Source organism: Diabrotica virgifera, chromosome 2 (genome assembly GCF_917563875.1).
Source record: "Diabrotica virgifera virgifera chromosome 2, PGI_DIABVI_V3a".
Lineage (NCBI taxonomy): Eukaryota > Metazoa > Arthropoda > Insecta > Coleoptera > Chrysomelidae > Diabrotica > Diabrotica virgifera.
This window is the reverse complement of record NC_065444.1, coordinates 224528028-224554485: the sequence shown is the minus strand read 5'-3', so window position 1 is coordinate 224554485 and position 26458 is coordinate 224528028. Positions and strand designations below refer to the sequence as shown.

The 26458-nt window shown below is 31.0% G+C and overlaps 1 protein-coding gene across 1 annotated transcript in view; it reads left to right on the top strand.

Annotated features, from left to right (window-relative positions):
- The first annotated feature begins 9955 nt into the window (after nucleotides 1-9955).
- LOC126880431 (organic cation transporter protein-like) overlaps nucleotides 9956-26458 on the top strand; it is a 241254-nt gene continuing 224751 nt past the window's right edge. The window contains exon 1 of the mRNA XM_050644284.1: nucleotides 9956-10130. The gene's annotated coding sequence lies outside the window, so the exon portion shown is untranslated. The remainder of the gene's footprint in view (nucleotides 10131-26458) is intronic.

Genomic DNA, 26458 nt, shown 5'->3' with positions numbered 1-26458 from the left:
TCTATTTAATGAAAATATTTTCATCAATTTGCCACTTCCGGTTATACCGGAAGTTGCTTAAAATTTCGTTTTTTTTTAATGGGACACCCTGTATATTTTTACATTTTTAGATTCTACTCGATGCCTTTTTTCGTAAAATATGCGGTTTTGTAATGTTATACAGGGTAGTTTAAAAGCTAATTACGTTTTTTTATTAATTTCGTAGCAACTTTCACACCCTGTAGAATTGTAATAGTTGGATATCAAAAACTCTATTTATGTTAAAATGATTTTTAATATAGTCTACTATTATTAAAAATTATTAGTATAGCTAAATGTTAAATTTTAGTATACAGGGTTGGTCGAAACTCGGAATGAGGATTTTCTGAATTTTCTGAAATGGAACACCCTGTATTTTAGTATTGCAATGAAAAGACATTTTAGGGTACTTTTTTATTTCTTAAGCATTCTCTATACCTAAATGCTTTAATTTGTGCTTAATTGTTAATCGCGCCAAGAATGTTAACTACGTAGGTATTTTGATAGCTCAACCATTATTGGCAATTTTAAAGATCAGTCTAGATTAATATGTATTTATTTCCGAAAAATTATTTGTGATTGAATATTTTCACGGCCAACCTAATAAAATTTCACGTATTTTTTGTTGAAATTAATGTTTGGCTTGAATCACCAATAACTCACAAATTAAAGCAGTTAGGTATAGGGAATGCTTAAGAAATAAAAAAGTAGCATAAAATATCATTTCATTAGAATAATAAAATATAGGGTGTTCTATTTAAGAAATCTCAGAAAATACTCTTTCCGAGTTTCGATCAACCCTGTATAGTACAATTCAACATTTAGTTATACTAACAATTTTTAACAATAGTAGACTGTATTAAAAATCATTTGAACATAAATAGAGTTTTTGATGTCAAACTACAATTCTACAGGGTGTGAATATTGCTAGGAAATTAAGAAAAAAAAACGTAATTATCTTTTAAACTACCCTGTATAACATTACAAAACCTCATATTTTAAGAAAGAAGACATCCAGGAGAATCCAAAAATGTAAAAATATACAAGATGTTCCATTTAAAAAAACGAAGTTATAAACCACTTCCGGTATAACCGGAAGTAGCAAATCGATGAAAATATTTTCATTAAAGAGATTACTCTTCAAAACCCCTCCATTCAAATTTTCATGATTCTCTTTCCTTTAGTTCTCGAGATATTTCTAACTGGACTTTTATCTGCCTCACCCTTTATACATATATTGAATAATACTGGCGATATTTAATAATCTAATGTCAAAATGCTTAAAAATAAAAGACATAAATAATGGGATAAAATAACCTGGACCTACCTAAAAGTAAAGATGATTTACTTACACCGTAAGGTATGCTGCACCAATTATTTAATACCTACCTATAACCGCCAGAAAATTTAACATGTAAATTTTTCCAAAAGAAAGACAAACATATTGATACAAATACATGGACAACTTACCTATAAAACCTGTAACAAACAGCTAATAACGAAGAACTGGCAACACCAGGATTAGAATCGGATGAGCAAACAGAAATTAAAGAGGAAGATATAATAGGTCTGGATCCCGGTGTATGAAAAAAAAGTTGATTAATAGCAAGCTGAAAATTTGTTAATAGCTTAAGGGTGTCTAGTCGGACAAACTTTGATATATGGGAACACTGAAACAGGGGAATTTTAATTGTGGAACAGGTTAAAAATTTGGAACGGTCAGACCACGAAAACGTCACATGTATTTTGTCCGACAGAACTTCCAATTGATTTGTTACCCTTTCATTAAACTCTCATGCAAAAAATCAGACTGCTATTTATCACCTGTCATAATTCCTGTCATTTGACATGTTCTATGTGTTCCACTCATTAAAATGCCCATTTGGTGATAACATTGATTAATAACTACACAGTGGGTGGTTTATATAATCAATGGTGATAAATAGCAGTCTGATTTTTGCATTAGAGTTTAATAAAAGGGTAACAAATCAATTGGAAGTTCGGTCGGGCAAAATACATTTGACGTTTTCGTGGTATGACCGTTCCAAATTTTTAACCTGTTCCACAATTAAAACTTCCAGTGTTCCAATAATATATCAATATATTCCCAGTTTGTCCGACTAGACACCCTTAAGCTATTAACAAATTTTCAGCTTGCTATTAATCAACTTTTTTATACGCGGGATCCAGACCTATAAAGAACGCCTTAAAAAAGATGAAAAATCGAAAAGCTCCTGGGAAAGATGGAATAGCAATTAGCCAATGAACTTTTAAAATACGGAGGAGATAGACTTCACGAAGAACTGAATATCCTTATAAGTAAAATAATAAATATAGGAAGAATTCCAGAATAATGGAGAACCACTCAAGTGATAGCGTTATTTAAGAAAGGTGATAAGGCAGACCCCAGTAACTCACAACAAAAATACCTAGTGATGGAGAAAATAATGGAGTGCATAAATATATCGGATGAACAACGAGGATTTAGAAGTGGAAGATCATGTAACGATGCAGTTGTGATAAGGCAAATAGCGGAGAAATCATTAGAATATAACAAACCAGCCTTTTTCTGTTTCAAATGCCTAGGGAAAGCGTTTGATAGAATACAATTAAAAGATGTGATACACCTACTATATATGACAAAAATTTACCACTGGGTATCAGAAAACAAATATGTAAGAAATAAAATAGAAATGAAAGTCAATGGAATAATAACAAAACCCATAGAAGCAAACAGGAATCGGGCAAGGAGATTCACTAAGTCCTCTACTGTTTAACATAATGTGGGATGCAATAATAAAACACGTGAAGAAAAAAAAAAGATAAAAATACTCTGTTAGGCTGATGATACCGTATTAGCAGGAGAGTGCGAAGAGGACCTACAAAGATTACTGCACGAATTCAACATTAACGCAAAAGAAATGAATATATGAAAATATCAGCCCAAAAAACAAACAGCTTAGTATCTAATAGCCAAAGAAAGAATAAGATGCAAATTGGAGTTCGACAATCAAATTATACAACAAGTAATGACTTTCAAATACCTGGAAATTAATCTATCAGCCGACAACAATATCGAAGAAAAGGTAAAAGACCAAATAATTAAAGCCAGTAGAACGGCCGGATACCTAAACGACACAATTTGGAAGAACAAACATAAACACTTAAGATTGGAAACAATGGCCCGAATATATTAGTCAGTTATTAGGCCAGTTATGACTTGCATGGACGAAACAAGACCAGATACAAGCAAAACACAAAGACATCTAGAGACCAACGAAATGAAAATCTTAAGAAGGATTGCTGGAAAAGGACTACAGAACATCAGGGTAAGAAGTGAGAAAATCAGACGCATATGTGCGGTAGACAACATAAATACCTGGGTAAATAATAGAAAAGAAGGATGAAATCAACACATAACCCATAAGCAGGATGTCTGAATCACGGATAATAAGAATATAGCCAGGGACAAGTCACCGTTAGGCAGAAGAAGTATAGGACGCTCAGTGGCGTACTGAGCATGGTTCCGCGGAACGCGCTTTAATGCGCTTTTTGCTTCTTTTGTTTCTAATTTGATGGGGACATTTTGAACTACACAAGTACACACATAGGAAATGTAACTGCTTAATATATTTTACTTTTTGTGTAGGTACTTATAAATAAAAAGGAAGAATACCTATTCCCAGAGCCGGATTTAAGGCAGTGGAGGCCCCTGGGCAGAATTGTTGTGGGGGCCCTACGTCCTACCATTAAATAATGTTAATCTATTTTTATAAATACTATATTTTTAAATACAGTAAAATTTAAAATTAAAATTTGTTACAGAAAAATATTAAAAATAAACATATTATAGTAGGATGTAGGGTTTATAGTCTAGGCGCCAAATAGAGGTCACCGTGTCATTTTCAATTCTGATGGACAAACTCAACGGTTTCTTATGGATTTTTGGCTGCTGATTACGAATTTCGAGGGGGGATTTCGATCCGAGTGGCCAAAAAATTGTTTTAAACAATTTAATTGTTTATAAATTGTTTATAATGCCCTGGCTCATAAACTAAAAGAAATAGAAAAAAATGTTTGAAATAAAATTTGTTCCTTAATAAAAAACGAAGAAACAACCGTTTACTAAACTTCAATCTGACAATCAGAACTCAAGATATTGTAAAATTAGTGCACAATGCAAATTTCAAATTGCAAAATAAGTATTTTTCGAAGCTTTATCGATCGTAACTCGGCTTCTGCGCATGCAAATGAGCCTTATAAGGTGTCTTTTTAAAGCTTAATTAAGAGGCTTCCAAACAAAGCTTGTTAAATTATTTGATCTTCATTTGTTTTAAAGTTATACCCGTTTGAAATTATAATTTTCTCAAAAAAATTGTACATTAATTCGTTTATAAAGGTTTCAAGCAAACTTGAGCTATAAACATTTATACTTTAATTAACAATAATGATAAAACAACTCAAAAGGAACAATTTGAGCTTAGAAAATGTTCGTAAGTTTATTTTTGGCTAAGATGTCGATATTTTAATGGAGCGCTATGAGGCGCAAGATTGACTCACAGTCAAGTAAGTATGTATTCTTCGACGCTTTATCGATCGTAACTCGGCTTCTACGCAAGCAAATGAGCCAATATGTGATATCCATATAAAAATGGATCGAGTTCTTTTGCAGCATCATCATTGCATATAAAACGAGCATTTTTGATGTGGCGGCATACACACAATTAACGGGCCTTGATGATGCTGCAAAAGAACTAGATCCACTTTATATGGATATCATATAGATAATTAGACTCTGAAGCCTCAAAAAGTTTTAGTTTTACTGCCTACAAGAACAGACTTGTACCACCATGTAACTGTTAAAATTTCGCTAAAAACTTATGCAGATGTAAAAAAGCTGATATTCCCTGTACTTATATCTCTATGCAGATTTGCAGATGCATGAAAAAATGTTTGTAAAAATAGTATTAATAAATAATATCAACTTACTTTTTAGTTATACTTCTGAAATATTAGTTTTTAATGTTTTTTTTCTCATTTAGTGAAAAAATAGAAGACAAAGTAAATAGAATGAAAGGTGATACGAGGTACAGTATGATGATTTAATTATAAGAATTATATGATACAATTTTATTAGGATCTTCAAAAATGAAAAATGAAGATAACGTATGTATACATAGAAATTATAATTTGCATCGAGAAATTAGCGTGTGAACCTTTACGCGGTGAGCCGATCTTGCGACTCATAGCGCGCGCCATTAAAATATCGACATCTTGGCCAAAAATAAACTTATGAACATTTTCATAACCTCAAATTGTTCCTTTTGAGTTTTTCTATCATTATTGTTCATTAAAGTATAAATGTTTATAGCCCAAATTTGCTTGAAACCCTTATAAACAAATGAATGTACAATATTTTTAAGAAAATTGTAAATTCAAACGGGTATAACTTTAAATCAAATGAAGATCAAGTAATTTAACAAATTTTGTTTGGAAGCTTGTTAATTAAGCTTTAAATCGACACCTTCTAAGACTCATTTGGATGCGCAGAAGCCGACTTACGATCGATAAAGCTTCGAAAAATACTTATTTTGCAATTTGCATTGTGCACTAATTTTACAATATCTTGAGTTCTAATTGTTAGATTTAAGTTTAGTAAACGGTTTTCTCTTGGCTTTTTATTAAGGAACAAATTTTATTTGAAACATTTTTTTTCATCTCTTTTAGTTTATGAGCCAGATCCTTATAAACAATTTATAAACAATTAAATTGTTTATAACAATTTTTTGACCAATCGGATCGAAATCCCCCCTCGAAATATTCGTAATCAGCAGCCAAAAATCCATAAGAAACCGTTGAGTTTGTCCATCAGAATTTAATATGACACGGTGACCCCTCTGGCGCATAGACTATTAAGTCCGGATACTTTTCGAGATTTTTTACTTGAACATTCCTTGACTAAGTCGGACATGTCTTATTGCTTTAAGACATCGTGTTCAATTCTCATTATAGAGAGATGATACAAACGCTCTTGGCCCATTATAGACCGAAGTCAATTTTTAATTAACTTAAGTTTTGAAAATTACCTCTCCCCACTAGTTAGTTGGTATCAGAAATATAAACAAAGTATTACCTCAACATTTGGAAACGCATTATTCGCATTCTTTTCTTCTAGCAATCGGTACGTTTAAAGTTCTTTGCTTATATTTAATGAGCAGATATCCTCTTTGAAAAATTCTACAAACTGTATTAGTTCGACACCTAGGATTTCATCTAAATCATTGCTACAGATGTCAGTATACCTAAACTTTGATAGCTCTGAAGCTAAATGATGTCTTCTTTATGTGCCGTGCTTGGTTATCGAGCATTGGCTATAGTAATGTTGTTCACGGCAGCTCGGAAAAGGGACGTAGAGGATCTGTTAGGTAAACCATTCTCTCAGGTTTTTAAGCCATAACGTTCTTCTTCGACCTGCCCCTCTTCTTGCGTCTACCTTGCCTTGTATTATTAAATGAAGTATATTATATCTCTCTGGGTGTCGCATAACATGGCCAAAATATTGTACATATATGCATGACCAAAATATATCTAAATGATGTAAAAATCCAAAATTGGAATGAATGCATTTATATGCAGAAAGCCTCTGACTTAAAGAGGTAATGAGGTGATCTATAATAGCGATAAAATTTTGAGTTCTAAATTTCTCTGATGTCATTTCAGTCTCTTGAGATGTTCCATAATCCAGTAGAGTCAGTCAAATATTCCGTAGTCATTTTCTATGTGTTGAATAGTCTTGACTTCCGCTTATCATCGCGTCTCATACGTTTTGAAATTGTCACGTCTTGACTGTATAAATTCTTTAAGTGATCTAAGTGCTGCCACTCCTGAATTAAGGGCAATATTTGGATCTTGGAGAATACGACTTGGACTGTTTGTTTTCTCTAAGATTTCATTCCAAAATATTGCAAATATTCCTGTTTACAGTAAGCAAATTCGATTAGACAAACAATTTGTATCGCTACGAGTTTTAAATTATTGCTTCTGAAATTTTGGATAAGTCTACTTTAGTCTGATTATAATCGTTAACTAGTGCTTTTGCGGTATCACTTCTGGATAACCATCTAGTAGTATTTACTCTTTTAGGAAGAATAATATTTCTGCCACGGTCTGCGTTGCTGTCACGTAAAGATGCAGCTTTTAAACATTTGATTAACAAGTTGTATCTATATGTAGAGGAAGTGAAAATACATATAGATCTTCTAAGAAATCAGATAATGCTGTAGCAGCAGAACAACACTCAGCTGCAGCTTTTGCCACTAAATTTAGAGAGTGGACGGCATAAGTGTTTGTATAAAACCAAAATAATTCTATGTGAATAATTTGCTGATATTTTTTGCGTTTGAGACTTTGTGGGGGGCCCCGGGCAGCTGCCCAGCCTGCCACCCCTTAAATCCAGCCCTGCCTATTCCTCAAAAAATTTGAAAACAAAATGTATTGAAACCCTGTTGTAAGGTTCCTTACACGTTTTACCTGCTTTCCAAAGCCCACGTTTCAACATTTGTAAAGACTAACTGACAGGGCCTGCCTACACGTGATAACTCAAACACTTGTATATTAGCAAGATTCATGAATAAGATGTAGGTAAACTACAAAGTTGTAAATATGTATTGCAAGTTTTATACGGCCATAAAAATAATCCCAATACGATAGGCTCGATACTCGTGTTTATTAAACCGTCATCATTCAGCCTGTACTTTTATAGAGGTAGGTAATTCTTAAAAATTAAAATTAAATTCTAAATATAGACAATAAAGGATAATAAGACTCTATATATGACACTAATTTCTTTTTAAGAAAATCTCGTCGTTTGATAAAAGATATCAACTCCACCGATATCCCGGGTTTTTTTTTATATATTTTTTAAACGTTTTATCTCCCTAGAGGTTTGTATGTAATTAATTAACTTATTTTTAACTTATTTATATTATGCAATTTCAGAATCTACTTTGTTGATATAGATTTTATACCAATGTTCATTTTTTAAAAGCTGTGTTAATTTTCCGATATTAATGAGGTTTTTAATCATAAGGTTTTTGGAGTAGGACTGGAGTTTTGGATGTAGAAAATTTTTGAGTTTCATTTTTTTATAAAAACGGCTGGCGTAAAGTGATCAATCATGTGAGTAGTTGGTATCTTTTTTTTAATTGGTAAAAAAGTCGTGAAAATCACTTTCTAATTAGCATCCGAAATAATATTACCGCTTCACAGATTACTTGACTTATTGTTTATAAGATATGTAAGATTCGTTGGTTCAAAGTGCCTATTTTTGAAAAGGCTGTAGTCGAATGGGCTTAAACGAGTCACTAATCACGAGTGTATGCAAAATTTGAACAGACATATCTTATAACCAATTTTTGTCTTCAGGAAAACAAAAAGTCCAAAATATTCACAATAGCAAAACCTATATTTTTTATACTAGTCAAGATTTTTGGTATCACCAATAATTAATAAGGTTATTTTGAAAAAAACAAAATTTTTTCACAATTATATTTTTTTTTTAATTTAAAACCAAATTGTTTTCAAAATGAGCACTTTGAAGCGGTAACACTTACAGATCATAAGCAAAACATAAGTCAAGTAACTTGGGAAGCGGTAACGATTAATTTCATTTGGGATGTTAATTAGGGGGTGATTTTCACTATTTGTTTACCAAAAAAAGTGGCCAACTTTATTTTGAGCGTTACATAGTTAATATTGATGCTAGAAATTAAAAATGACAAAAATATATTAAAAAAGTTGTGATGACTTTTTCTCGAAAACTGATTCATTTTTAGTTATTTCACGTTGAAATATTCGATTTGGAATTTGACGAATAAGAACCTACATGTCATGACCTACTGGGTTTAAAGACTTCGTATATACACCATATTTTTCATTTATTTTATAAGCTATATTTTTAGTAAGAATATTTTTTTCGATAACATACTTACTTTTTGTGGGTATTTGCGAAAAATCGTCTCAAAAGGAGTTTTTTTTTTTGAAAAATGAACATATTCACTCACAAATAATTCGAAAAGTATTGACTTAGTGAAAAAACTCTATAGAACTTAAAGGTTGCTTAGAATTAGTCAGTTTATCCAATTCCGAACTTATCTTGAACGTATGTTTTTCACCCGAGAAGGAGTAAAACATACCTAGGGCAGAAGCGCACATCGGCACAATAGGTATCACTTTTTTTTGCTTGACATGTTAGCTATGTGTATGCCAAATTTCATCTCAATCCGAGCAGTTTTTTTAAAATATACAGCAAAAACCCTGAGTAATGGACTATAAATTAGCTTGAGTTTTTATGATATATTTTATGATACATGGTGATTTATATTTAATGTTTTGGGCGGGGGCTCGCACCCCAACTGGAACTAGGGCCCGCTGATCTATCAGTACGCTACTGAGGACGCCCAAGGAAAAGATGGATGACAATTTAGGGGCAGAATATCCGTTGAAGAAAAACAGGCAGTACTATATAAAAGCGCCTATATAGAAGAAGAAGAAGTTTTCCCATTTTCCCCGAAGTAGGTACAGGACAGTTTTATATTGAATTATAATTATAATCTAATTTTCTTCTTCGTTGTGAAAAGAAAGTTATAATGACTAGATATTAATACATGTTTTACCAATCAATTTGAAATTACCTAAACTCATTCTTTATTAATTATAAAAATTGATAAGGTTACAAAAAATGTTCAATACTTTGGGTCAACGCTCCCTCTGGATATTCCGACCCTGTGCGTATTTCCTATTCCAAAAATCTATAACAATTTTCTTTGAAATCGGATGATATGCAGACATTCACTGCGCATATGCCACCACCGCTAAAGGATTAATCAGTCGCCCAGACAAATAGCCGACTACGCAACTTTAGCGGTATGTACACACATTATCTGGATTCGCTCAATTCAGAGCGTAGAAATGGGAACGCATGTGCTTCGTTTACGCCAAAAACGTTTTTAGTTAACTTATTTACAAGTAGATGAGGTGTAATTTAACTGTTATTAGTAGTAAAAACCGCGTTTTACAGTGCTGGAATATTTCTTTGATATAAAATTACAAAGGTAAGAACAAGCTTTTAATTTAAAATATCTTTACAATGTTTAAATTTTTGTTCTAGTTTACATTCATAAATAGATCAAAAAGTGCGCCAAGTTTGACGAAATCACAACTAGATTTGAACAATAAATTTGAGTTTTTTAATTAAACCTAACAAAAAGGTAATATCTCATTTTGAGTAATGCATCAATGGGCTCATTTGTAGGTTATCTTACATGATTTCTGCGAATATTACCCATACATAAATTCATAAACATTTAACATTTGGTAGTGTAAACTTACGATGTGATTTCACAAAAAAATAAAAATTACTTTAAATTCAAAATTCAATCATTAAAATTCATTGGTTCAAGGTGTGTCATTTAAACATTTTAAGTAAATGTACTTTTTCTAGCAATATTTTATTGTGCCGGTATCTTTTAAAGCTGTATCGTTGGACAAGTGTCCAAAAATTTTTTCCAAAACGCAAATGAAATATCTTTTTGCAATCTGCCTTGGTTGGTTCTACAAATTCCATGCACTTTCACTTCCTATTTATTCTTTTTTTTTTCTTTTATTCTACACACACTTACACACACTTTCACACTTATCTCTTACTTTTTCGGTATGCTGTCAAGTATATAGGTACTATGTTTTTAGTATTTTAGTTGTATTTATTTTAGATCAGGACTAATCTGTAAAAAACGTGTATTTTTGGATGTGAGAGGTGGCATTCGGATTTTTGCAGATAAAGTTAGGAGTTAGGTGACACCTTCAGTAATAATAATTGACTTATGCTCCTTCTCAAATATGCCCGGAACATTAATAAAAAAATTAAAATATTTAAAAATTTCGAAAAATATCGATTTTTTCTGCTTTCTTTGCTTATAACTTTAAAACGGTTCTTTTTGGAATAAAATCGTACAGAAATAAAATAAAGATAATTGAATTTTGTATGATATACGACTGATCAAAAATGTCTTAAGGTATATACTATATTACCTTTTCTGCAATATAGCAATAAATACAAAATAAGGGGGCAAAATACGCCTGTTGTTAGTTGTTATTCAATGTTTCTTAACCACTTTGGTGGCACTTAAAACCTTAGTAATTCGCTTAGAAAATTCTTAGAACTTACTTAAATGGTCTACCAAATTTCATTAAAATCGACCTAATAGATTTTGCATAATAAATTTGCAATGTAAATGTTTTTAAAAAAGTTCAAATTTTTTAAAATCATTCTGAACAGAAAGTAGACCATTTAGAAGTTGGCAAATTTTTTTACATATAAAGAGGTGCTCTACCTATCTAATACACTTTACAGAATTAAAATCAGATTATTTAAGGGGCCTCAGCAATATTTTAAAAGTATAAACAATTTTTTGGCTTATAAACAAATAGCTTTGTTTAAGAGGCTACAGTAGCGATAAACAGGTAGCAACAAACGCGTTCCAAGATTGCGGCTCTAATTTTGAATATTTTGTCGAGATAAGTATTCGTAATATAATAAATAATGGCGGTACAGCGCCCAATTTCAGAAATATGTTAGTACGTGGAAATTACTCTATAACTAAATAAAATATTGAAAAAAGGAGCCTGTACCGCCATTAAGAAGAAAAAAAACTTTCTTCAAATAAACTTTTTTATCCCATGCCTAGATTTTGTGTAATCTTGGAACTACTAAAATTTTTTATTTCTAACAAGAAATCGAATAACTAAATAACTAATTAGGCAACATAGAGAAATTATCACTGTCATTTTGACAAACCTGCGTCAGATTTTGTCTAATCTGTTCTGTCATCTTTATCGATATCTGTTCAGTGCAGTAGTAGACCAAGAGGCAGCGCTGAAAAATCTATTTGAATTTACTAAAGCTAGATCTTTCACAGTTGATTACTGTGAGTGTGTAGAGAAACATACTGCGGTCGGTCAAGCGAAACGTAGAACAGGGGTTACTGAGAGGGTATCAAAGTTGCTTTCCTACAAAGGTAATTATTTCCATTTACTAAGGCTGAAAATCAGTACACACATTCTAAATTAAATATAAATAAAAGTTATTATAGTCGGTCAGCTGTATGACGGGACAGAGCCGGTCGGTCGGCTCCAATAGTCGATTGAGGAAATGAAGCATTTTGGCTCGCAATGTTTTCGTCCAGCATGGATTTACTTGAAATTTTCACAGAAGGTTGGGAATAGTCCAAGGATCATTTTCTATATCATGCCGCTATCATACGCTAAAACCTTGGGGGTGGTTGCCACCCCATCTCGGGGGTGGGAATTTTTTATTACATTTTAACCATGTAATTCGATGGAAAAGTTGATTCTAAGAAAAAAATGCTTTATACATTTTCTTCGTAAAACTAATATTTTTCGAGTTATTCGCGCTTGAAAATAACAGTTTTTCGACGAAAAAATCGACTTTTTTAGAGGGTTTTTTGCGAATACCTCGAAAAATATGCGTTTAATCAAAAAAACTAGATATCGAAATTGTATCTTTTAGTAACACAAACCAAATTCTTTTCCTATAATATCTATAAGACCAATACAAACCGAGATACGGCATGTTAAAGGTTAGCTTTTTTCGTCATATGCACAATTTGACATATTCAAAGCCAAATAATGGAAAAAATTTGCATTTTTCGAGGAAATCTTAAATAATCTTTTTTCAAGTATACAATTTGACCTTTCAAAAAAAAATAATAAAAAGTTTCTAACATGAAAATTAAGCGACTTATAATCAAAAAAATGTCGGTACCTGCTTTTCTCTACGAAAAAATCAGTGAAAACAACCCCCTAACTACCTTCCTAATTCAAAATTGGTCTTCACTTTTCTGTAGTTCCTTTTATATTTATATTATCAATACACTCAAGCAGTTTGACCTATTTAAAATGCCTAATTTTGGAAAAATTGGAGTTAAAAAAAATTGATTTTTTGCAATTTGGTATTTTTCACCTTTTATTTCAAAATATCTCCGAAAATACTGAAGATATGAAAAAAATTATAAACTACTAAATTGTAGCTTTTTTAATGACTAAAATTACCCTGTGCATAGATTTTCATTACAGTGAATAGTTAGCCAGATATAGCTGTTTAAAACCTCTATTTACCAGCAAACACCCCCTTATTCGAGCCCTTTAAACCCGCTCAAATTAAAAACTAAGGCATCTTATGGAATTTAATTTACACAGTCTTATAGCTCTTTAAAAATCCTACAAAATTATTTTTGAGGGGTCTCATTACTAAATGGGTATCAAAGTTGCTTTCCTACGAAGGTAATTAAATCCATTTACTTAGGCTGAAAATCAGTACACAGTGAGATATAATATTTTTCCAAAATTAGGCATTTTAAATAGGTCAAACTCCTTGAGTGTGTTGATAATATAAATATAAAAGGAACTACAGAAAGGTGAAGATCAATTTTGAATTAGGAAGGTAGGTAGGGGGTTGTTTTCACTGATTTTTTTCGTAGAGAAAAGCAGGTACCGACATTTTTTTTGATTATAAGTCGCTTAATTTTCATGCTAGAAACTTTTTATATATTTTTTTGAAAGGTCTAATTATATACTTAAAAAAAGATTTTTTAAGTTTTCCTCGGAAAATGCAAATTTTCCCATTATTTGGCTTTGAATATTTCAAATTCTGCATTTGACGAAAAAAGCTAACTTTAACATGCCGTATCTCGGTTTGTATTGGTCTTAAAGATATTGTTGGAAAATAATTTGGTTTGTGTTACTAAAAGATACAATTTTGATATCTACAGTTTTTTTGATTAAATGCATATTTTTCGAGGTATTCTCAAAAAACTGTAAAAAAGTCGATTTTTTCGTCGAAAAACTGTTATTTTCAAGCGCGAACAACTCGAAAAATATTAGTTTTACGAAGAAAATGTAAAAAACACTTTTTTCTTAGAATCACATTTTCCATTGAATTACATGGTTAAAATGTAATAAAAAATTCCCACCCCCGAGATGGGGTAGCAACCACCCCCAAGGTTTTAGCATATGATAGCGTCATGATATAGAAAATGATCCTTGGACTATTCCCTACCTTCTGCGAAAATTTTAAGTACATCCACGCTGGACGAAAAAATTGCGAGCCAAAATGCTTCATTTCCTCAATCGACTATTAGGGCCGAGCGACCGGCTCTGTCCCGTCATACAGCTGACCGACTATAATAAGTTTTATTTATATTTAATTTAGAATGTGTGTACTGATTTTCAGCCTTAGTAAATGGAAATAATTACCTTCGTAGGAAAGCAACTTTGATACCCTCTCAGTAACCCCTGTTCTACGTTTCGATTGACCGACCGCAGTATGTTTCTCTACACACTCACAGTAATCAACTGTGAAAAATCTAGCTTTAGTAAATTCAAATAGATTTTTCAGCGCAGCCTCTCCGTCTATAGTGTGTTAATTTAAGAATTCGTTTTTGTTGTTTCATAGGAAAGTAGTGTTTATTGATAGTTAATTTATTATATATTTGTTGTTGTTGTATAAGTTGTTGGCCTCTTTGAAAGAATAGATTGTTGTTAATTGTGAGTTTTTAGTTATATGTAGGTAGGTAAGTGTATTTTACGTAAAAATATTTTGAATGCTAATGCGAGTATATAAAGTTTTAGGAGGATTTTTTATTCTAAAAATATTATCAATAGTTTAACAGAATGGAAAAAGTAAATCAAACGAAAAATAAAGTGAAACCTTCCAAGAAAAAGTCCGTTAAAAACCGTGCCAAAATTATGCGAAAATCGAAATTTGTTTCGCTTCACAACAAAAAATGATTATTTATCATTGTTTTATTATTAGATATTTCATGCAAATACCTTTCTAAATACCTATCTTAACATAAAATTTTCACCCATTTTGGTTTATTTTTATAAATATCTATTTATTAATAATAAAATCGTTTTCTATTACTTCCATTTAGCGCGACTATGATATTGTCAAAATATTAATCTTAGATAATGTCAATGATTACCACTGTTGCCAAAGTTTATGATACTGTCTCCCGAAGTTATATTTTGTTGCTACCTGTTGATCGCTACTGTTTACTCAAAAATGCAAATAATTAAAACCGGTATAATTTGACTTAAACTTACAAATGCTGTCAGCAGAATTGCTATTTTATTTTTTAATCAAAAGTTATTCTTGTTCAAAAATTGCAATTTTTCGGTTTTTTGAATGTTCCACCGCGTTTATCTCGAAAACTATGCATCCTACGAAAAAACTTGTAAGAACATTTTTTGCTTAGAATAATTACCCAAGAAATACAAAAATGTTTTATTTTTCGAAAAATCGATGTTATGTAATTCCTCAAGTTCTTTGTTTATAACAATCTTATCGACATCCGGATCAACTGTTACCCAAAAAATTCGTGTTCTACGGGTCAAAATACATAAAAAAACTTGGGTAACCATCTAAATAAAGGAACCCGTAGCACCCCCTCCTGGACACAGCACTAATTTGTTTATAAGCCAAAAAATTGTTTATAACTATAAAATATTGATGAGGCTGCTTAAATAATCCGATTTCAATTCTGTAAAGTGCATTAGATAGGTGGAGTGCTTCTTTATATGTAAAAAAATTGACAAATCTTTGTATGTTCTAGTTTTTGTTGTGCAAGATTTAAAAAATTTTAATATATCAAATTAAAATATTTCTAATGATTGTATCTTACTCGATTTTGTCATTTTTGTCCAACGAAATCACAGGAATAAAAGGGAAAACATCCCAACATACAGAGATACAGAGTTATTCATCTTATTCGACACGTAAGATATGACAACTTGACAGCACTCTGATTTTTAAATAGTTTTGTTTTTTGGGTAAATGTCTTTCTTAGAGGCATATTTTAAAATTATGTTCGTCATATGGTGTTCACAAATGAGGCGCTCAGAGCAACAGTGGCATAACTCCAAAAACGAAGTTTTGAGATAATTGCAATCTTTCTTTCATTATGCTTATGTGATGGCGCTACTAATTATGTACCTAGCGCCATTTAGCCAAATATAGAGGTAGGTTGTGTAGACCCTTGTTAATCCGAAGATTTAATGTTGCTGCTTTTATTGATATATTAATCTAAAAATGCTCAATTTGTGGCTTAGGCCACTGTTGCTCTGCGAGCGCCTCAAATACAAATTGTATCATTGTTCTTTTTTGTTTTTAGAGAAATACCCGATTTCTCGGTAATATCACTACATTTTCAACATTAATATCATATAGACGGAGAGGCAGCGCTGAAAAATCTATTTGAATTTACTAAAGCTAGATTTTTCACAGTTGGTTACTGTGAGTGTGTAGAGAAACATACTGCGGTCGGTCAAGCGAAACGTAGAACAGGGGTTACTGACATCTAAGTTGCTTTCCTACGAAGGTAATTATTTCCATTTACTAAGATTGAAAATCGGTACACACATTCTAAATTAAATATAAATAAAAGTTATTATAGTCGGTCAGCTGTATGACGGGACATAGCCGGTCGGTAGGCCCCAATAGTCGATTGAGGAAATGAAGCATTTTGGCTTGCAATTTTTTCGTCCAGTATGGATTTACTTGAAATTTTCACAGAAGGTAGGTAGTCCAAGGGGTAAGACCCCATTTTAACAGTCCCCGTTTCAGCGGTTCTCGATTCCACCGACCCTTTTCAGCAGTCCCCGTTTCGGCGGTTCTCGATTCCACCGACCCGTTTCAGCGGCGTTTGGTTCTGCAGCATGCCGTTTGAGAGGCATCGTTCAGGAAAATGAGTAAAAACAGGATCCTCGTGGGGACAGTAGTTTTAACAATAAAAAATGAATTTTATAAAATAAACAATAAATTGTCCCAAAATCACCCTATTGCTTTGCAATTGCATAAAAAAAATTGCATAAAAAATATAGTAAATAATTTTCAAAATTTTTTTTAAATTAATTCATGCAATAGTTTTTGTAAAATTGTAAAAGTTTATCCTAGAGGCTAAATATTTATAACATTATTCTACATAAACCAATTTACTTAGGATGATTATGCGGGTACCTATCGAAAGAGGGAGAGCGGGTTTATCAAATCAATAATTTGTTAGAAGTAAAAAAAATATTTTTTCTACTAGAATGCGGAAAATCACATTTTCCGCACCAAAAAAACAGTGAGTAAAATCCATTTTTTTTACAACCACTACTCAAAAAGAGCTTTTTCTACGCCCCATTTTTAAAGTTCCTAATATTACACCGGTTTGTTGCACTTAAAACGGCTGTTTATAGTTAGTGACAAAATGTAAAAAGGCATTAAAAAAAATGCCACAGCGTTAACTTTATTTCACGGTTTCCATATGCGAACACAATTATTGATTAGTTCAGTTAGTCCACACCATACCGAAAATAAATTGTCAAGTCACCTTTGACTTTGACAGCATATGAACTACACATGTTTTTACGTGTGTAAGTGACTTACAAAATAATAATAATTGTAAAATTCAATAACTTTTATAATAAATGTAATCAATTTACTTTTCAGGGATTTTCCATTATTTTAAAGGGTCCTTACTTTTTATTATTTCACTGCATATACAATCCATAAATTAGATTATAAAATGTAGATTCTTATATAAAATCTGTTCAATTTTCACCTATTAATATTTGTAAACAATTGAAATATGATTTATTAAAAAACAAATGTTAACTTAATCTCTACTGGTCATGTAAAACTATTTTTTTCTTTTTTAATGTGTATTTTTTATTATAGATTTATCTTAATAATATACTTTATTTAATAAAATTTACAGAATTCTTACGAAATAATTGTAAAATTCAATAATTCAAAAAAATGTAATCAATTGATTTTTCCATGATTTTCCATCATTTTAAAGGGTCACAACTTTTTATTATTTCACTGCATAGGCAGTTCATAAACTGGATCATAAAATGTAGATTCTCATATACAATCTGTTCAATTTTCAGCTCTTAGTTTGTATGAACAACAGAAATATGATTTATTAAAAAATAAATGCTAACTTCATTTCTGTTTGTCATATAAAATTATTTTTTCTTTTTTTATATGCATTTTTTCATCAGCTTTTCATTGAGCCTACATGCAAGCACGGAACACAAAAATATCTAAGTTATTCTAATTGTTTATAAGCTAAAAAGTCAGGTCTTTTTCAAACAGTTTTTTTAATAACAATTTCAATAAAATGTTAAATTTTTTTTAATATGTACGTCTTAAAATTAAAGTCTCAAATAATCGACTGCGATCTGCTAAATATCTCACAGAGTCACTGTAGGGCAAGAACAGTTGTATAGACAATTGCTCTCTGGGATAAACAAATTGAATAACTTATAAACTATTTGGTCGATCTGGTTGAAATTTAGCACACTTAAATAACTCATTAATTGACATAATTTAAAGTCATTAAATTTTACGTCATTGTGCAAAAAAGTAAAGTTATTAATATTTATAATTTACTGCAAAAATGAGGGTTTTTTGCAATTATCTCGGTCAATTGTTTATATATTACAATATGCTTACCACCAAATTAAAGAACTTTTTAAGATCTACATTTATTTGAAACATTTTTCTCTAAAATGTACCAGAAACGTTTTATAGTAAAAAAACTGCTTTTTTCATTCTTTACAATTGTTAAAAAAAAAAAGCAAAATCAGCTGTACGTCTTCACGGAATTATCATCAGGTATCCCTCATCTACCGTTTAAAACTTTGAAAACCCTGTAGAACATTTTTACGTGAAATCGATGATTTTTTCCCTATTAACTGGGGTATATACCAGATACTTAGATATTACTTACCTGTATATTTTCAAACAAGAATAGGTTAAAATAATATCCTACAATAAAAAAAACTAATTACTTATCATTGTCATATTATTATTTTCTTATTGAGACCGCTCTATTGGGGACCGCGTTTAAGGGGACCGCTGAATTGGGGTACCGCTGAAACGGGGACCGCTGTATTGAGATCGCTCAATCGGGGACCGCGCTTATGGGGACCGCTGAATAGGGGTGAAACCGTCCAAGGATCATTTTATACAGGGTGTCCCGAAAAGATTGGTCATAAATTATACCACACATTCTAGGGTCAAAAATAGTTCGATTTAACCTAACTTACCTTAGTACAAATGTGCTCATAAAAAAAGTTATAGCCCTTTGAAGTTACAAAATGAAAATCGATTTTTTTTATTATATCGAAAACTATTACAGATTTTTTATTGAAAATGGACATGTATCATTCTTATTGCAGGAACATCTTGAAACAAAATTATAGTGAAATTTGTCCACCTCATAAAAAATTTATGGGGATTTTGTTCCCTTAAACCCCCCCAACTTTTGTGTACGTTCCAATTAATGCATTATTGTGGTACCATTAGTTGAACACAACGTTTTTAAAACTTTTTTGCCTCTTAGTATTTTTTCGATAAGTCAGTTTTTATTGAGATGCGACTTCTTTTTCAATATATTTACGTAAAAATTTTATGGGGGTTTTGTTCCTTTAAACCCCCCAAATGTTTGTGTACGTTCCAATTAAAGTATTATTGTGGTATTATTAGTTAAACACAGTATTTTTAAAACTTTTGCCTCTTAGTCTTTTGTTCATAAGTCACCTTTTATCGAGATGTAGCTTCTTTTTCAAAATATATAGTCCTGTCGCCAGGGGGGGTACAACGGCCTCGTTAATTCAGATGGACTTACTCAAGTTTTTTTTATGTATTTTGACCCGTAGAACACGAATTTTTTGGGTAACAGTTGATCCGGATGTCGATAAGATAGTTATAGACCAAGAACTTGAGGAATCAAATAACAGCGATTTTTGGCAAAACAAAACAATATTTTGTATTTTTTGGGCCATTTTAAGTAAAAAATATTTCTACAAGTTTTTTCGTAGGATGCACAGTTTTCGAGATAAACGCGGTTGAACTTTAAAAAAATCGAAAAATTGCAATTTTTGAACCCGAATAACTTTTGATTAAAAAATAAAATAGCAAGTCTGCTTACCGCATTTGAAAGTTTAAGTCAAATTATATCGGTTTTGATTATTTGCATTGGTAAAAATTTATTTTTTTATTGTTTAACAAAGCTATAAACACGTAGGGTTTCCCGTGCTTTTACATGCGTTTTAACGCATGTAACGTAGAAATAGTCTTGATTGCACTAGTACCTATTCTACCTACTCGTTCGATTTTAAATGAGAAATCATAGAAACATCACTCACGCACTAGTTGTTTGTAGCTTTGTTTAGCAATAACACAATAAATTTTTAGCAATGCAAATAATCAAAACCGACATAATTTGACTTGAACTTTCAAAGGCGCTAAGCAGAATTGCTATTTTATTTTTAATCAAAAGTTATTCGGGTTTAAAAATTGCAGTTTTTCGATTTTTTGAAAGTTCAACCGCGTTTATCTCGAAAACTGTGCATCCTACTAAAAAACTTGTAGAAATATTTTTTGCTTAAAATGACCCAAAAAATACAAAATATTGTTTTGTTTTGCCAAAAATCGCTGTTATTTGATTCCTCAAGTTCTTGGTCTATAACAATCTTATCGACATCCGGATCAACTGTTACCCAAAAAATTCGTGTTCTACGGGTCAAAATACATAAAAAAAATTTGGGTAAGTCCATCTGAATTAACGAGGCCGTTGTACCCCCCCTGGCGACAGGACTAATACCTAAAAATGTAAATTATAAATAAATTTTCAGATTATTAACAGGTCTCTCTAATCGTACTTAACCATATACAAATATGTGGTGGATTCGACAAATATTCAAAATATCTTGATAAACACTGGCTTATCGAAAAAGTACTAAGAGGCAAGAAAGTTTTAAAAATAATGTGTTTAACTAATGGTGCGACAATAATAATTTAATTGGAACGTACACAAAAGTTTGGGGGGGTTTAAGGGAACAAAACCCCCATACAATTTTTATGGGGTGCACAAATAAGATGTTGCTGCCATAAAAATGCCACATGTCTATTTTCAATAAAAGATATCTGAGAGTTTTCGATATATGAAAAAAAAAATCGATTTTCATTTTGTAACTTCAAAAGGGCTGTAACTTTTTTTGTGTGCACTATTGTATATAGGTAAGTGAGGTTCAATCAACCTATTTTTGGCCCCAGAATCTGTAGTATAATTTATGACCTATCTTTTCGGGACACCCTGTATATCATGCTATCATACGCTAAAACCTTGGGGTGGTTGCCACCCCATCTCGGAGGTGGGAATTTTTTATTATATTTTAACCATGTAAGTCGATGGAAAAAGTAATTCTAAGAAAAAATGTTTTGTACATTTTCTTCGTAAAACTAATATTTTTCGAGTTATTCGCGCTTGAAAATAACAGTTTTTCAACGAAAAAATCGACTTTTTTAGAGGGTTTTTTGAGAATACCTCGAAAAATATGCATTTAATAAAAAACATGTAGATATCGAAATTGTATCTTTTAGTAACACAAACCAAATTCTTTTCCTATAATATCTTTAAGACCAATACAAACCGAGATACGCCATGTTGAAAGTTAGCTTTTTTCGTCAAATGCATAATTTGAAATATTCAAAGCCAAATAATGGGAAAAATTTGCATTTTTCGAGGAAAACTTAAATAATCTTTTTTTAAGTATACAATTAGACCTTTAAAAAAATAATAAAAAGTTTCTAGCATGAAAATTAAGCGACTTACAAAAAAATGTCGGTACCTTCTTTTTTCTACGAAAAAATCAGTGAAAACAACCCCCTAACTACCTTCCTAATTCAAAATCGGTCTTCAGGTTTCTGTAGTTCCTTTTATATATATATATATTATCAATACACTCAAGGAGTTTGACCTATCTAAAATGCCAATTATGGAAAAATTGGAGTTTAAAGAAACATTGATTTTTTGCAATTTGGTATTTTTCACGTTTTATACCACAAAATACTGAAGATATGAAACAAATTATAAACTAGTAAATTGTAGCTTTTTTAATGACTAAAATTACCCTGTGCATATATTTTCATTACAGTGAATAGTTAGCCAGATATAGATGTTTAAAACCTATATTTACTAGCAAGCACCCCCTTATTCGAGCCCTTTAAACCCGCCCCAATTAAAAACTAAGGCATCTTACGGAATTTTATTTACAGTCTTATAGCTCTTTAAAAATCCTACAAAATCATTTTTGAGGGGTCTCATTACTGAGAGGGTATCAAAATTGCTTTCCTACGAAGGTAATTAAATCCATTTACTAAGGCTGAAAATCAGTACACAGTGAGATATAATATTTTTCCAAAATTTAGGCATTTTAAATAGGTCAAACTCATTGAGTGTATTGATAATATAAATATAAAAGGAACTACAGAAAGGTGAAGACCAATTTTTAATTAGGAAGGTAGTTAGGGGGTTGTTTTCACTGATTTTTTCGTAGAGAAAAGCAGGTACCGAATTTTTTTTTGATTAAAGTCGCTTAATTTTCATGCTAGAAACTTTTTATCATTTTGTTTTTGAAAGGTCTAATTGTATACTTGAAAAAAGATTTTTTAAGTTTTCCACAAAAAATACAAATTTTTCCCATTATTTGGCTTTGCATATTTCAAATTATGCATTTGACGAAAAAAGCTAACTTTTAACATGCCGTATCTCGGTTTGTATTGGTCTTAAAGATATTATTGGAAAATAATTTGGTTTGTGTTACTAAAAGATACAATTTTGATATCTACAGTTTTTTTTATTAAATGCATATTTTTTTAGGTATTCTCAAAAAACCCTCTAAAAAAGTCGATTTTTTCGTCGAAAAACTGTTATTTTCAAACGCGAATAACTCGAAAAATATTAGTTTTACGAAGAAAATGTAAAAAACATTTTTTTCTTAGAATCACTTTTTCCATCGAATTACATGGTTAAAATGTAATAAAAAATTCCCGCCCCAGAGATGGGGTGGCAACCACCCCCAAGGTTTTAGCGTATAATAGCGGCATGATATAGAAAATGATCCCTGGACTATTCCATACCTTTGTGAAAATTTCAAGTAAATCCATGCTGCACGAAAAAATTGCGAGCCAAAATGCTTCATTTCCTCAATCAACTATTGGGGCCGACCGACCGGCTCTGTCCCGTCATACAGCTGATCGACTATAATAACTTTTATTTATATTTAATTTATAATGTGTGTACTGATTTTCAGCCTTAGTAAATGGAAATAATTACTTTCGTAGGAAAGCAACTTTGATACCCTCTCAGTAACCCCTGTTCTACGTTTCGCTTGACCTACCGCAGTATGTTTCTCTACACACTCACATAGTCCTGTCGCCAGGGGGGTACAACGGCCTTCTTAATTTAGATGGACTTACCCAAGTTTTTTTTATGTATTTTGGCCCGTAGAACACGAATTTTTTGGGTAACAGTTGATCCGGATGTCGATAAGATTGTTATACATAAACAAAGAAGTTGAGGAATTACATAACAGCGATTTCTCGCAAAACAAAACATTTTTTTGTATTTTTTGGGTCATTCTAACCAAAAAATGTTCCTACAAGTTTTTTCGTAGGATGCATAGTTTTCGAGATAAACGCGGTTGAACTTTCAAAAAATCGAAAAATTGCAATTTTTGCCCGTAGGGCTCGAGTGACTATTGCCGAATGGAAACAAGTTTGAGAAGCAAATTCTAGCATTATTTTCTTATTTATTTTTACTATCGTGTGATATTCGTAAGATTATTTTTTAATACTTTACTTACATACAAAATTCAAGCATAAATAAACATTTAGTGACATTTATCGCAGTTAATGTATTTCAACTTTAGTCTGGGCAGATTATCGGAGAATAGGCCATTTTTGGGAAACGTTATTTACCAGCAATTTTATTGCTGGAATCGAATCTTATGACTGTATATTTTAATAATATATCTAGGTATGCAAAGTCCGCAGATAGTGTGCTACTTTTTTTATAAACAAAATGGCGCCCGAAAATCGTGATTTTTTCAATTTTTGCTCTATAACTTCAAAGATTTTAACTTGTCACCAAAAACACCCAAATAAAAATTCACCGTAATTAAACTCTGCATAGACACGTGTTTTTCCCGATTTCCTTCGACGAAAACTTTTTCCGGAAAATCCGGGTTTTTCCAACAAAATCTTTAATTTTCAACTAAAATTTTAGATAAGTAATTGTTTATCAATAATAAAATATCTTGGTAATATAAAAGCTCTTTCCGTATAGATTATAATTCCAGAAGCCGATGGAAATTGAATGAACAGTTTAGCAACAATTGAATAGTTAATTAAAAATTTACGGTCACTATAATAACCACAATAATCATGATACATAAGAATAATTATGATTTTTGTATAAAAAGACACTATACCTATGTAATGTACTTTACATAATTGAAATTGAACTATTTAAGTGGCCTCAGGAATATTTTAAAATTATAAACAATTTGTTGGCTTATAAACAAATAGAATATCTCGGAAAATATTAAATTAAATTAAATCATGAAAACGGTATTGGAAAAAAAGCGGCAGGGCGCTTATTTTATAAGAAAAAACTTTTAATTGTGATGAGTGGTTCCTGAGATACAACCGGTCAAAGTTGACTGGCATTTACGGCAAAGATATAAACAATAGGATCATAATTTTTAAACCATCACCTTTTTATTTTTGTAATCTTTCTCCACACCAATTTTCATATCTTTAAAACAGTCATAACATATATTATTATAATAAGAACTATCGATATTACGAGTGAAAATTGCCAAAAATAGCAACATTCCAATCAAAAATTAGGTTGGAGAAAATGTAATCTCAAAGTCCTGACATCTGACATTTAATAATGCGTTAGTTAGATGGCTCTACTCGAGTTACTTGGGAACAAAAAAAAAGAATGAAGAAAATTGCTCCATGGGAAGCTGAGAAAATGCATTTTTTTAAATTATACCGATTTTGAACTTTGAGATTACATTTTCTTCAACCTAATTTTTGATTGGAATTTTGCTATTTTTGTCAATTTTCACTTGTAATATCGATAGTTTTTATTTTAATAATATATGTTATGACTATTTTAAAGATATGAAAATTGGTGTGGAGAAAAAGGACAAAAATAAAAAGGTGATGGTTCAAAAATTATGATCCTATTGTTTATACCTTTTATACCTTTGTCGTTTATGCCGGTCAACTTTGACCGATTGTATCTCTAGAACCACTCATCACAATTAAATGTTTTTTCTTTTAAAAGAAGCGTTCTGCCGCTTTTTTTCCAATAACGTTTTCATGATTTAATTTAATTTAATATTACCTAGTCCAGGGCGCATCTGTTTTGAGATGGATGTTGAGAGGTGACTCAAATTTTTTTGCAGAAACTGCTTGAAAATAATTCAAATAATAATATTTGAGTTATCCTCCCTCTGAAAAAGGTCCGGAACATTGTTTAAATAATCAAAATGTCAAAAATTGAAGAAAAAATTCGATTTTTTTCTTCGTTTTTTGATTATAACTTTAAAAGTATTCATTTCCGAGAAAAGTTGTACTGACGTAAAAGTTGTGTAATTAAATTTCCTACAATATAAAATTAGTTAAAAATTTTAAAAATAGTCACCCTAGTTGCAAAATAGCAATAATTGCGAAAAAACCATACAAAAACAAGTATTCGCATTTTACGTTTTTCAACCATTTATGCTACACTTAGGACCTTCATATTTTACCCAGAAAAACTTTATGATACAGTAAAAGAATACTGTAAATTTCTTTAAGATCGGTTTAATAGATTTTGCAAAATAAATTTTGCAATCCAGCTTTCGCAAAAAAAATCATTTTTTCAGAATGTTACAGGACTGAAAATAAAGCAGATAGCAAGTTGAAATTTTTTTTGATTATAAAAGTGTACTGTGCCTTTTATTTGCAATTTTCAAAATTAAAATCGATTAATTACCACGGCGTCAGAAAATTTTTGAAATGAACAATAATTTTTGGTGCTACGCGCAGGACAGCGGTGTTCGATTCACACAAGTTGATTTCCACCAAAATTTCTTCCAATCTTTATCTAATATATTATTTTCTTACTCTATATTTTGTTGTATTTTAATATTTTAATTCCATAAAAATCAAACTAATTTTATTATTGTTTGTGAAATATTGTTTAAACAATTGCATATGTTTAGAAATAATAAACTTTTATTCTCTAAGTTAAAATATACATATGAACAAAGAAAGTTTTTGCTAAAAGAGTGGTATTTCAAAAGATAGAGTATGTGTTTTTATTTTGCAATAAACAAATTTATTTATTTATATCGAAATGTAATAAAAATTAAAATGTATCAATCATTCTCAAAGGTCATTGGAATGCCCAATCAGAGCAAACTATCCGCTGTCCTGCGCGTAGCACCAATAATTAATGTTTAT